Source organism: Neltuma alba, unplaced genomic scaffold, assembly GCF_004799145.2.
Source record: "Neltuma alba isolate B1F8T4 unplaced genomic scaffold, ASM479914v2 tig00005120_pilon, whole genome shotgun sequence".
Taxonomy (NCBI): Eukaryota; Viridiplantae; Streptophyta; class Magnoliopsida; order Fabales; family Fabaceae; genus Neltuma; species Neltuma alba.
In genome coordinates this window covers 14,416-28,606 of record NW_021633987.1, presented here as the reverse complement: position 1 = coordinate 28,606, position 14,191 = coordinate 14,416, and the positions used below count along the sequence as shown (strand labels likewise).

General features: G+C 38.8%; 2 pseudogenes; one reads left to right on the top strand and one right to left on the bottom strand.

Moving 5' to 3' along the window:
• Nucleotides 1-1,517: 1,517 nt before the first annotated feature.
• LOC114746861 (uncharacterized) lies at nt 1,518-7,054 on the bottom strand (annotated as a pseudogene).
• Nucleotides 7,055-9,706: 2,652 nt separating this feature from the next.
• Nucleotides 9,707-12,725, top strand: LOC114746860 (probable LRR receptor-like serine/threonine-protein kinase At3g47570; annotated as a pseudogene).
• Nucleotides 12,726-14,191: the final 1,466 nt, after the last annotated feature.

The window sequence follows — 14,191 nt, the reverse complement described above, 5'->3', positions numbered from 1 at the left end:
GAAATGGCCCCAGCTAGTCCTCCTCCTCTTCAGAATGCTCATCCCCCTGATCCTCAGCACCCTCTTCATATGGATCAACAGCCATATCATCTCCCGAGCCAATACCAGCACCAAAAGTTCCAGCTTCTTGCTCCTCTTCCGGTGACTCTGCCTCAGTGCTTGAATCCTCCACATCCGGCGCATCAATGGCCAAGTTCCTTGCAATCTGGACTAATAACTCCTCCATGCGTCTTTGTCTACGTCTCCTGTGACGTATCTCTCTGTCCAACTTCTCATGAAGGAGATCCAAGCTTCTAGTGGTAGGGTCAACACTGGCACTGGCTTGAGCTTCCTGTTGCCTCCTATACTCATCAGGGAATTGTTCAGCAAACAGGGCTTCAGTGATCCGTTGTTGTTCTCGTTCAGGCACCAGGTTAGAGTAGTTGAATGGTGACACAGGCTTGAACTTGCGGTCTTTGTCTTTCCATTCTACCCCTGCTTTCGATAGCAAATCTGAGATAAGGTGAGGCATGACGAGGTTTGTATTGTGGGCTCTGCAGGCATCCCAGATAGCATCAAAGATCAATTTTGGTATATCTACTGTTGCCTTGATCATAAGTAGATAAATCAGGAGTGCCAGATTCCTTGGGGCTTCACTGAGATGCGTGGTTGGCATAATGTTTCTTGTAACAATATGCAACCAAATCCTGGCCTCCGGTATCATGTCTTTTCTTGAGAATGGGAGTGAAAAGACTAAAGGGTTAGGTTTTTAACATTAAATCAATGAACTTACCCTAAAAACCGGTCAGATACATCTGGGTAAAGTGGGTATTGAGACAAATGAGCAAGGCTAAAACGGGGAACACAAATCTGGAAATGCGATCAGGCGCCGCGGCTGATTATGACAGGAGCCGCGGCGCCATTCACAGAATGGTTGAATCTGGGCAAAGGCGGGCGCCGCGGCGGATGAATCAGGGAGCCGCGGCGGTTTTTACCGAGACAAACATTCACCCTAGGACTAAGGCGCCGCGGCGCCTAACACAGAACAGGCACTCAGAAGAAGACTAGGCGCCGCGGCTTATCTTCAAACACGCCGCGGCGCCTCACACAGAGAAAGCATACAAAGAAAGAAAAAATTAACAAACACAAACCGGACCTACCACAATCAAGCACCCTGCACATAATAACACTAGACTAAACACAAGCATAAGCATAAAAACAAACACAAGACCAACAACCACATAAAAGCACAACCCACAAGTCTCAATTTAACACAAATCTAAACCAGTCAAAGTCAATGCCACTGCTAGAGATTGAAGTTAGGTGCACTTCCCTGGTTACGCTAATTAGAAAACAACCACTCCTGCTGAGCTCCAAAGTTTGAGGAATAAACCAAGAGACCTACAAAACAAAGATCAAACATAAATCTACTAAAACACAACTGAAATAAAAGAAACACATCAAAGGCAAGTTTAGAGCTTGGGTTGCCTCCCAAGTAGCGCTTGGTTTATAGTCTTCAGCCTGACTCTTCAGCTTTGTTATGATTGTTCAGCAAAGTAGATCGTGGAAACTTGACGATCCACCTTTCCACCCCAATAATGCTTCAAACGTTGGCCATTTGCATGAAATCTTTCACCTTTTTCATTTTCCAGCTCCACTGCACCATGGTTAGCAGCTTGTACCACAGTGAATGGCCCTGACCAACGTGATTTGAGTTTGCCCGGAAATAGTCTCAATTTGGAATTATGAAGTAACACCTTTTGCCCCGCTTCAAAGACTTTAGGGATAATTTTCTGATCATGATACTTCTTGGTTCGTTCCTTATAGAGCCTTGCACTTTCATAGGCATTAAGGCGAAATTCCTCTAACTCATTCAGTTGTAGGAGCCTTTTTGCACCAACAGCTTGAAAGTCAAAGTTGAGCTTTTTTATGGCCCAATACGCTCCATGTTCCAATTCTACAGGCAGATGACATGCTTTTCCAAACACCAACCGATAGGGAGACATCCCAATCGGAGTTTTATATGCTGTCCTGTAGGCCCAAAGAGCATCATCTAATTTTAATGACCAATCTTTTCTTGTTGCACCTACTACCTTCTCAAGAATGCTTTTGATCTCTCGGTTGGATATTTCTGCTTGGCCATTTGACTGAGGGTGATAAGCCAAAGTTACCCTGTGCTTTACACCATATTTCTTCATCAGAGCTTGAAATTGATGATTGCAAAAGTGAGAACCACCATCACTAATAATAGCCCGAGGTGCTCCAAATCTCGTGAAGATGTTTTTCTTTAAGAATCTGATCACCGTTTTAGCATCACTAGATACACATGCAGTAGCTTCAACCCATTTTGAGACATAATCCACAGCAACCAGAATGTACTCTTGATTTAGAGACTTTGGAAACGGGCCCATGAAGTCAATTCCCCATACATCAAAGAGTTCAACTTCCAGAATATTATTCAGAGGCATTTCATTCCTTCTTGATATGTTTCCCACTCGTTGACATCGATCACATCGAATCACAAAGGCATATGCATCTTTGAATAGTGAAGGCCAATAAAAACCACTTTGAAGGACTTTTGCAGCCGTTTTCTCTCCTCTAAAATGTCCACCATAAGCTGAAGAGTGGCAACACTCTAGAATATCTTGCTGCTCAACCTCCGGAACACATCTTCTTATCATCTGATCGGCACATCTTTTGAACAAATAAGGTTCTTCCCAGAAGTACAACTTTGCATCGTGAAGAAATTTTCTCTTTTGATGGGAGTTAAGGTCTAGTGGCAGAGTTCCACAAACCAGATAATTAACCAGATCTGCATACCATGGAGTGGTTGAGTTATCTACAAAGAACAAGCATTCATCAGGAAAAGCTGCATTGATCTCTTGACAATGATCATGTTGAGCTTCACTACTTAATCGAGATAGATGATCGGCCACTTGGTTCTCAGTGCCTTTCCTGTCAACAATTTCCAAATCAAATTCTTGAAGCAAAAGGACCCATCGAATTAGGCGTGCCTTGGAATCTTTCTTGGTAAACAGATACTTTAGGGCAGAGTGGTCCGTATAGATAGTCACTTTGGTGCCCACAATATAAGACCGGAATTTCTCACAAGCAAACACCACTGCAAGCAATTCTTTCTCAGTAGTAGTGTAGTTAAGTTGGGCATCATCCAACGTTTTACTAGCATAGTAGATGGGATGGAAGACCTTATCTACTTTTTGTCCTAGAACTGCTCCAACGGCAAAATCACTAGCATCTGCCATAATAATGAAGGGTAGCTCCCAATTAGGTGCCACTAAAATGGGTGCTGAGGTGAGCTTCTTCTTTAATTCCTCAAAAGAGTTCATACAAGTGTCATCAAACTTGAACTCCCTATCTTTCTCCAACAAATTGCACAAGGGCTTAGTGATTTTAGAAAAATCTTTAATGAACCGACGGTAGAATCCCGCATGACCCAAGAAACTTCTAATACCCTTAACACTTGTTGGTGGAGGCAATTGCTCAATAACTGATATCTTTGCCTTGTCAACTTCTAGGCCTTATTTGGATACTCGATGACCAAGGACAATGCCCTCTTGCACCATGAAGTGACATTTTTCCCAATTCAGAACCAAATTAGTTTCTTCACATCTTTGCAAAACAGCCGCCAAATTATCTAAACAACAATCAAAAGAATCTCCAAAAACAGAGAAGTCATCCATGAACACTTCAATTGTTTTCTCAATCATGTCAGCAAAGATGGCCATCATGCATCTTTGAAATGTTGCTGGAGCATTGCAAAGACCAAATGGCATTCTTTTGAAAGCAAATGTGCCATATGGACAAGTAAAGGTTGTTTTCTCTTGATCTTCTGGGGCTATTACAATTTGGTTGTATCCTGAATACCCATCCAAGAAACAAAAGAATTCTTGCCCAGCAAGTTTATCCAACATCTGATCAATAAATGGCAGCGGGAAATGGTCTTTTCTGGTTGCTGTATTTAACTTTCGATAATCCATGCAAATTCTCCACCCAGTCACAGTACGAGTTGGAACTAGCTCATTTTGGGTGTTAGCCACTACAGTTATACCGCCTTTTTTAGGGACGCATTGAACTGGGCTCACCCATGAACTATCAGAAATAGGGTAGACTATTCCAGCAGAAAGCCATTTAAGGATCTCTTTCTTGACTACCTCTTTCATAACCGGGTTTAATCTTCTTTGATGCTCAATAGAAGGTTTGTGACCATCCTCTAATAAAATCTTGTGCATACAAATAGAAGGGCTGATCCCTTTGATGTCAGCTATGGACCACCCAATAGCTTTCTTGTGGTGTCTCAAGACCCTTAACAGTTTCTCTTCTTGCAACGTGGACAACTTAGAAGAAACAATCACAGGTAAAGTGGTAGAATTACCCAAGTAGGCATACTTGAGATGCGATGGTAAAGTCTTCAACTCCAACACCGGCGGTTCATCCACAGAAGGCTTTAGAGGAGAGCTCAAGGCACTAGTCACATCTAGAGGCTCAAAAGTCTTAGCTTTTCGATACGGAAACGCTTCAATACTCATCATTTCTGCATAAGCTTCAACCTTGCCATCAATACTACTTGTTTCTCCAATCAACACTGCTTCTAATGGGTCTTTGGTCAAAGAGTTAATCAGCTCCTCTTGCACCGTGGAATCAATCACATCAATACAATTACAGTGAGCAGAATCATCTGGAAACTTCAAGGCTTGATTCATGTTGAATATCACCTTCTCATCATTTACTCGCATGGTGATCTCACCCTTTTCTACGTCAATGAGGGTTCTTGCAGTAGCTAAAAATGGTCGTCCCAAAATAATGGGGATATTCCAATCTACCTCACAGTCTAACACAATGAAATCAGCTGGAATATGAATTTGTCTACCTTCACCAAGACATCTTCTACAATCCCTTTTGGATATGAGATACTTCTGTCAGCAAAGAGCAATGTAACTGTTGTTGGCCTTGCATCACCCAAGTTTAATCGATTGAATACAGCTAGAGGCATCAAGTTAACACTTGCTCCCAAATCACATAGGGCTTTTCCATTGAAGTGTTTGCCTATGTTACAAGGAATATAAAAGCTGCCTGGATCTCTCAGTTTGGGTGGGAGTTTTCGCTGCAAGATAGCACTACAATCTTCAGTCAGAGCCACCGTTTCAAATTCACCAAATCTCTTCTTTTTGGAGAGAACATCCTTAAGAAACTTAGCATACTTAGGCATCTGCTCTAATGCTTCAGCAAACGGGATGTTGATGTGTAATTGCTTAAACATGTCCACAAATTTCTTGAACTGGACATCTTCATCTTTCTTCTTGAACCTTTGAGGAAATGGAAGCGGCGGCATCTGTGTAGCAAGAGGGGGAGTTGTCTTCCTCTTTTTATCATCAACTGTTTCACCCTCTACGTTCTTTCCTCGAACCACATCAGTGAGATTTTCTTCTGTTTGTTTCCTTTTCTTGGTTTCTTCCTCTTCTACTATACCACCTTCTTCTGCAAGCTCATTTGTATCAAGATCAGTCGCCTTACTGTTAATGGTGTCCTTGCCGGTCTGACTAGGCCTCTGAATGTCAGGTAACTGCTTTCCACTTCTCAAATTGATCGCTTTGCACTCTTCATTACCATCCCTTTTTGGATTGGGAATGGTATCACTTGGTAAGCTGCTTCTTGTGAGTACATTCATTTGTGAAGCCAGTTGACCCATTTGCACCTCAAGATTCTTGATGGCAGTTTCATGGAGAGAAAATGTTGCCTTGTTTTCAGCCCTTGCAGATTCTTGATTGGCCAATAATTGAGCAAACATCTTCTCAATTTTGGAATCTTCCTTTTGAGGATGCTGCTGTTGCAATTGATTTTGCTGTGGTTGACCATGAAAACCAGGAGGCCCCATTTGTTTAGCACCGGATGGTAATATTTGTGGGGGATTCAGACTTGGCCCATTTCGCCAAGAGAAATTTGGATGATTTCTCAAATTTGGGTTGTAAGTTTGAGAATAAGGGTTCCCTTGTGGTCTTCTTTGTGCATTATTCATATAATTGACTGTCTCCAAGGTGTATGGGCATTGATCAGAATGGTGTTCCTCATTACAATGGTCACAAGTGTATCCCGGAGCCTGAAGTGCATGAACTCCTGCAGCATTTCCTTTCTTAATCTGCAATTCCAGATTGTCAAATCTTTTAGATATTGCTTCAAGTTGCGATGCAATGTCCCTTGATGATGAAGAACTAGGCTCCTTATGTCTCCCAGAACTTTGCCTTCTTTTGTTATATTGTTGCATAGTGCTAGATGCCACCTCTTCATACAGTTCATATAGCTCATTTACCTTCATCTTTCCGATTCCTCCGTTTGAAGCGGTATTCAGCATTGTCACTGTCTGATCATTCAATCCATTCCAGAAAGCTTCCATTAGAACATATTTCTTCTGCTCATGATTTGGACAATTTCTCCACATATCCTTAAATCTTTCCCAAGCCTCATAAAATAGCTCATCCGGATGCTGCTCGAAAGAAAGCAACTCACCCCTTAATGTAGCACGTTTGCCCCTTGGAATAAATCTGGCCTTGAACTTAGATACAAGCTCATCCCAAGTCTTAATGGAGTGTTCAGGTAAAGAATTCAACCATGTTTTCGCCTTGTGAGATAATGACATGGGAAACAATCTCAATCTCAGTGCATCTTTAGTAACCCCAGTTTGTTTGAAGTTCTCACAAACCTCTATGAACTTGGTCAAATGCTCATTCGGATCATCCTTAAAATTTCCTTCAAAAGTACCCATCATCCCCAGTAGTTGAATCATAACAGGCTTGATTTCAAAATTCCTGGCTTGAATGTCCGGTAACCGGATACTTGAGTGAAAAGTCTGCCCTTCTTTATCCAAATAGTCATCCAGGGTGTACACATCGTTCTCATCTTCCTCCGCCATGTTTTCTTCTGATTCTGATTCAGGTGGTGGTGGTGGCGGCGGCGGAAGTAACTGAGGTTGTTGTTGAATCTCCGGTGTGTTTTCAGTTTCTCCCGACCTGGATATTTCTTCAGTAACTTCTTCCACAATAACTTCCAGTCTTCCTTGCATGCGTCAGGGGTTACCTGCACATTCAAATCAAAAACAAAAGTATCAAACTTATCAAGAGAAATGAATAAAATAAACTACTGCTACTACCTATAATTACTACAAATGCTAAATGGAACTTAAGCGTAACCAAGCACACAATAAGGACAATCAACCTCAAAAACTCTAGCCATTAGTCCCCGGCAACGGCGCCAAAAACTTGTTCACCAAATAACTTGACCGCAAGTGGACGGGTCGCAAGTAATATAAAAATATCGTTCCCTCAGAGACTAAGGCTAGATGAGTTGAAAAATCATAATTGTGTATTTGATTAGGTTAAGTGAAATAATTGTTGTAAAAGAGTTTGTGAAATGAAAGTTAAGAAAACAATGGTTTAAAGCAGTATAAAATCGAATCGACCTTGAAACAATTAATAGACTAGGGTTATTCTTCACTAAAGTACTTCATGAAACTGGATTAATTCTTCTCAAATAGTGTTTCACAATAAATTCAGTTAGCCTGGGTTTATAGAATTGATTAAGCTTTCTCAAGTCAAAACCAAATGTTGCAAACACAATAAAACACAGCAATCTCTTGCATTTGTTTGAAAGTTTTCTCTTTAAAAACCAAAACCCATTTAGTCTATGCTAGGTCAATAGATACATCTCTGATCAATCAACAAACCATCTATTCACTCACATAAATTTCTGGACTAGCATGTTTTTACCAAAGTTCATGAATTAGTTTAACTTTCTCAAGTTAAACTAATCAATCAATCAATCCAAATGATGGCCAGACAAAAGGAAGCATTAAGCTCAAAGTAAAAACAACTGAATATTATCATTAACACTAAAGAGATAGTAAAACCCAAATCTCAATCCATACAATAGATCAAAATAACCCTAGAAAAACGGATTTAGCTATACATGGCAAGTAAAGAACTACAACTATAGGAATATCTAGTAGTCATAGTAGAAACAAGAAGGGAGAAGAAGGAAACCCAGAAAATTTAAGATACAAGCTTTGAATCTCTTCTAGCTTCAAGCCCAAAAGTTCCAAGCCTTCAAAACTCCAAACCCTAGCAGAGCCAGCCTCCCCGATTGCTCCAAAAGTCGAACTCCCCATGAAAAAAACCCTTCTCTCACTCTAAAAGCCCTAATTTTTTAAGTTAGGAAGTAAAACGCACAGCTGCGAGGGGCCAGGCGCCGCGGCGGATTGCTTCAGGCGCCGCGGCGCCTATTACAGAATGGATTGTCAATCAGGGGCCGCGGCGCACGTGATAATAGGCCGCGGCGGATTTCACCGAACGGGTTGCTTCCTGATATAGCTAGGGCGCCGCGGCGGCTGCATCAGGGCGCTGCGGCGGATTTCACAGAGGCTCAGCTTTCCCTCTCTGTGTGATCCGCCGCGGCGGATTCTTCCATAGGCCGCGGCGGATTCTTCCATAGGCCGCGGCGGATGCTTCTTTTCAGCTCCTCCTCCATTCTTTACTCTCCTCAGGCTTTGTTTCCTGCAAAATTGACTTATAAACCCAATAAAAGAATGTTAAATCAGCTTAATTTAGTAGGAATTTTGAGAGGTTATCAGCTTTGTGTAAAAATTGGAACCACTTTGTTTTTATTTTTCTAGATTTAGTTATGAATTTTCAAAATTGGCCCATTTTCGGATGAATATTATATAGACAGGATGAACAGTGAAATCCTGAAATTCAAAATTTTTCATCCGAAAACATTACGAAACGACTTATATTAGTTTCAATTGACATATAATAGATTATAAAGAGAGGTGTGACAGATTGCACAGAGAAGATTGGTTTGCACACAAAGCAGATGAATGACATAAGAGGAAAGATAGGTTGCTCAAACAAAAGATGAGCCACATGAAGGGAACTAGTTGGCACATAGAGAAGACAAATTACACATAAAAGAAGACAAGTTGCATAGAACATAATTTGCATATAAGGAAGTAAGTTGCGTATAGGAGTATAGATTGCATGTAAGAGAAGATAAGTTACATAGAAGGAAAATGGGTTATACAAAGAATAACAGTTTGCACATAGAAAAGATAAAAAGATGGGTTGCACAATGGGACATAAGTTGCAAGAGAATTAGTTGCACATAAGGAAGACAGATTGCATATAAAGAAAGGTACATTGCACAAATGTAATTTGCATATAGGATAGTAGGTTATACATAGAAAAGACGGATTGCACGAAGGGGGTTAATTTGAAAATAGAGAAAAAGGATTTGCACAAAGAGTAAAATGGTCATTTGATATGGTTACTTATTTTCCCCAAAAAATCTCATGACCTCAACTTTTCCTAGCCTAAGGACCATGCCCTAATTAAATTTTCAAATGGGGCTTAATATCCCCCAGTTTCACTTTTTATTGTTATTTAATTAGTATTTATTTGTTTGTTTATTATACTGTCGAGAAATAGAGACGGATCGATGTACCCATATCATACATCAACATCATTATACATGTCTTTGGTCTTCAAGCGTCCCTTTCCTGTGAATCAACAAAATGAAGTTGACACAAAGCACCCAATCCAATGAAGTCAATGAAAATGGCAAAACGAAGGCTAATTAAGAACAAACTAAAGCTCCTATAAATTAAAAGCAGCACAATTCCGATATATGAACCACAAAACCATTTACGCTCTTCAACATAACCATGGCTTTTGACCCCATTAGTTCATTTTCATTTCTTTCCAAATACTACCTTCAACCATTAATCCTTATCATCATCTTCTGCATAAACCTGCTTTGCTTCCAGCATGTCAGAGCTGCGTCAAATGAGACTGATTATTTGGCATTGCCGAAGTTTAAAGAATCAATAACTAATGACCCTCATGAAATCTTGAGCTCTTGGAATAGTTCGAACCACTTCTGCAGTTGGACTGGAATCACATGCGGCCACAAGCATCAGCGAGTTAGTGAGTTGAATTTAGGACGTTATCATCTAGGTAGGATCATATCGCCTCACATTTGCAATCTCTCTTTCTTGAGAAATCTCTCTCTTATAGAGAATAGTTTCCATGGAGAAATCCCATCAGGATTGGAACATTTATTCAGGCTAAAGTCACTCTTTCTCTCAAGACAGATTCCACTGAACTTGACGAAATGCACTGAATTGAGGATCTTGCATTTGGATGCGAATAGTCATACTGGTAAAATACCATATTAGTTGGGGGCTCTTGAGAAGCTTTAAAGGTTGTAGCTTTCTTTCAATAATTTAACCAGAGAAATCCTATTGTCTATATGGAATCTTACTTCACTCACCCATCTTGGACTAGGCCATAATAGCCTAGAAGAAAGCATACCAGAAGAGATAAGTCACTTGAAGAATTTGGTACTTTTTGCAGTACTAGAGAATAGTTTGTCTGGTGTGCTTCCCTCTTCACTTTACAAGCTATCATTTCTCACTCTAATATCAGTGGGAGCAAACAATCTCAATGGCACTCAACTTCCAAACACCATGTTCTCCAACCTTGCAAGTTTGAAACATTTTGGCGTATATGGGAATCAAATTTCAGATTCAATCCCAAATTCCATCTCAAATGCATCTTCACTTGAACCTTTTGATATTTCTTCCAACCATTTTTTTGGGTCAAGTTCCCAATCTAGGAGACCTAAAAGATCTACAAATTCTAAATTTAGAATTTAATTATATTGGGAGCAACTCAAACAGTGACTTTGATTTCATGACATCTTTGAAAAATTGTACCAAACTTGAAAGACTAAGTTTGGCCTATAACAAATTTGGGGGCATTTTACCCAACTCCATACAAAATTTGTCTAACCAACTCATGGGACTATACCTGGGTGGTAATCAGATATATGGTACTACTCCTGATACTTTAGGAAAGTACACAATTTTAACATTCTTGGATCTTGAAGAAAATAAATTCTCAAGCTCCATTCCAACTTCTATTGGGAATTTACGTGAGATAAACGAGTTAGCTCTTGAGGGAAACGAACTCTGAGGAGAGAGATACTAGCTTCCTTAGGAAACCTTAGTGGATTGATTTTGCTGTCAATGTCAAGGAATATGCTTGAAGGAAAAATTCCTACCATAATTGGAAACATGAGAAGTTTGCTAAGCCTACACCTTTCAGAAAACAATTTTCATGGAGTTATACTCTTTCAAATTTTTGGTCTTTCCTCCTTGTCCATTTTACGAAACTTATCTCACAACTGATTGACTGGATCTCTGCCTATTGAGGTAGGAACACTTAAAAACCTTGGTGCTTTGGATATCTCTGAAAATAATCTTTCTGGAGTGATTCCTTCAACCATTGGAGAGTTCAAAGTTATGGAATATCTTAACTTACAAGGGAATTGCTTCAGTGGGCCCATGCCTCCTTCGCTAGCTTTGATGAAAGGTCTTACACATTTAGATATATCTCAAAATAACCTATCTGGATCAATACTAAGCAGCCTACAGATCAATTCTATTCTTCAATACTTAAATGTTTCCTTCAATATGTTTGATGGTGAGGTGCCAAAAGGAGGGGTTTTCAGCAATGTAAGTGCAATACCAGTTATTGGAAATATCAATCTTTGTGATGGTATTTATGAGCTCCACTTACCACTATGCCCTAAGAAAGCTCACACATAAAGAAAACACAATTTGAAGCTCATGGTTGTTGTAATTTGTGTGGCCTTTTCTCTTTTATTGATATTTTTGTTTGCATTCTTTTGGAGGCGAGACACAAACAAGAAACATCTTCATCTCCACCTAGAGTCGAACAATTCCCAAAGGTGTCTTATCCAGATCTACACATTGTAACTGAAGGTTTCTCCACTAACAACTTGATTGGATATAGGAGTTATGGCTCTGTATGCAAAGGAAAGCTGGAATCAGAAGACAGTTTTTGCAATAAAGGTATTGAACCTTCGAAAGAAGGGAGCACAAAAGAGTTTCATTTCAGAATGTAATGCATTGAAAAACATAAGGCACCGGAATTTGGTAAAAATATTGACATGTTGCTCAAGCATTGATTACAAGTGGCGCGAATTTAAGGCATTAGTGTTTGAGTACATGCCAAATGGAAGCCTTGAAAAATGGTTGCATCCTAATCAAGAATGCGCTTATTGGTCAACAATAGATATTTGTCAAAGGTTCAATGTTATATACGACATTGTCTCTGCACTGCATTATCTTCATTATGAATATGAGCAACTAATTGTCCATTGTGACTTAAAGCCTAGCAATATTCTTCTTGATGATGATATGGTTGCTCATGTGAAGCATTTTAGGTTAGCAAGACTAGTTGCCACCCTTGATAATGGTAGTCCTCAAATGCAAATAAGCTCATCTAGAATAAAAGGGACGGTTGACTATGCTCCTCCAGGTATGACTTATTATTTTGGCTTAAAGCTCTTGTAAATAACATTTCTTTTATAAAATCTTTATTTTTTTTATTTTGAGTTTCATGATGATGAATTGTTAAACATTAACCATAGTCTAACGTATTTTAGAGTATGGAATGAATTCTGAAGTATCAACTCAAGGTGATTTGCATTCTTTTGGTATTCTTATTTTGGAAATGTTAACCAAAAAGAGACCAACAGACCCAATGTTTGAAGATAGCCATAATCTTCATAGCTACATCAAAGCTTCATTTCCAAACAATCTTTTGGAGATTGTGGACAAAGCTCTTATATGTCACAACAAATACAACAGATAACAATAGGAAGTGGAGGGAAAATCTCGATGAAAGAGATGGCTCTCATGCATCCTAATCATAAGAAGACTCTAATTTTACTATTTGAGATTGGACTTGCTTGTTGAGTGAAATCTCCAAAAGAAAAGGATGAATATGATGGGTATGCTAATTGAGCTAAATCAAATTAAAAATGCTTTTGGTCTTGGGGAAAGAAGTCGAAATTGATTGCAAGGTGAAAAAATGAGCCTGAAATGCCACTATACATATGTTGTTGTTATAAATTTCTGCCCTTATAAAATTCCTTACTTGTCATGAATCATATTTCAATCTCATATCCTCAGTTATGACTTTTTATGAAAGAAGAAAAGTCAATGAATGTGTTAGAATAAATTGTCACTTTAGTAGGTGAATCAGCTACTCCTTCAGTGTCTAAATTGCTATGACTGATGTCTTTCTCAGAGGAAATATAACTATAATAAATTTTTTGAAAATCAAGACTTCTTTTAAGCACAAAAGCTATCATTGATTCTGTATTTCTTTAAAAGACAAGCATGTTTTAAAATTGTGGCCATCAAGAATCATAAGCAATTACTTTTAGTAAAAAAGTGACTCTGAGATACGCGCCACTCTATCATTTTTTTACTTATTTTGCTGGAACTCTATATATATGATTTAATTGATTAGAGAGAACGCTATCAAAGTCTTGTGTTCCCTAGAAAATTAAATTGGAAGGGGAAAATGTTAAGCTCTGGGGAAGCAAAAATTTGAATATTTAATATATATTAATGAGGATTGGCATTTCTGGTTTCACTCTGTTTCTGGGCACCTCTATTTTGAGCCATGCGTTTTTTTCCCCCTCTCGTTTTTATGGGTATAATGAACCTTGCTTTTATCCAAAAAGGGGGAATTTGAATAGGAGAGTCTATGATTTTGATGATCATTGGTTTGAACCTTGGGATAATAGGTCCTCAATAGTAATTGAACTCCATAGACTACCATCAACCTCTGTTTTCCACATTTTTTCTCTGTTATGCTTTCTGTCTATTAATTTGGGCTATTGCAATGGAATTAAATTTAGCCACTTTTTAGCCATTTTTATGCAACATAGAAGTCATTTACTTTACTCATTTACTTTTCTATTTAACTAAATTAAATATTAGTTTTAAGAAAATAATAAACTAATTTGCTGCTGCTGATATTTTTTTACAGGATAGAAAATTTGTCTTGATTCTTTTAATAAGAATTACTGAAAAAATATCTACTGCACTAAATCTTTTCTTTTAAAAAATGCTCTTAATTACTCCACATTGAATTAATTAGGGGAAAATAAATCAAGAGAGTGGGTGTCTGGTAAGTTTGTCAAAATTATCATATAAACTGTTGATAAACTTAATGTAATTAACTAAATTAACAATTTTTCTAATTCTTTGCCAATGATTGTTTATTAGGCCAGCGACTTTTCACATAATAATAGACCCAGGCATTTA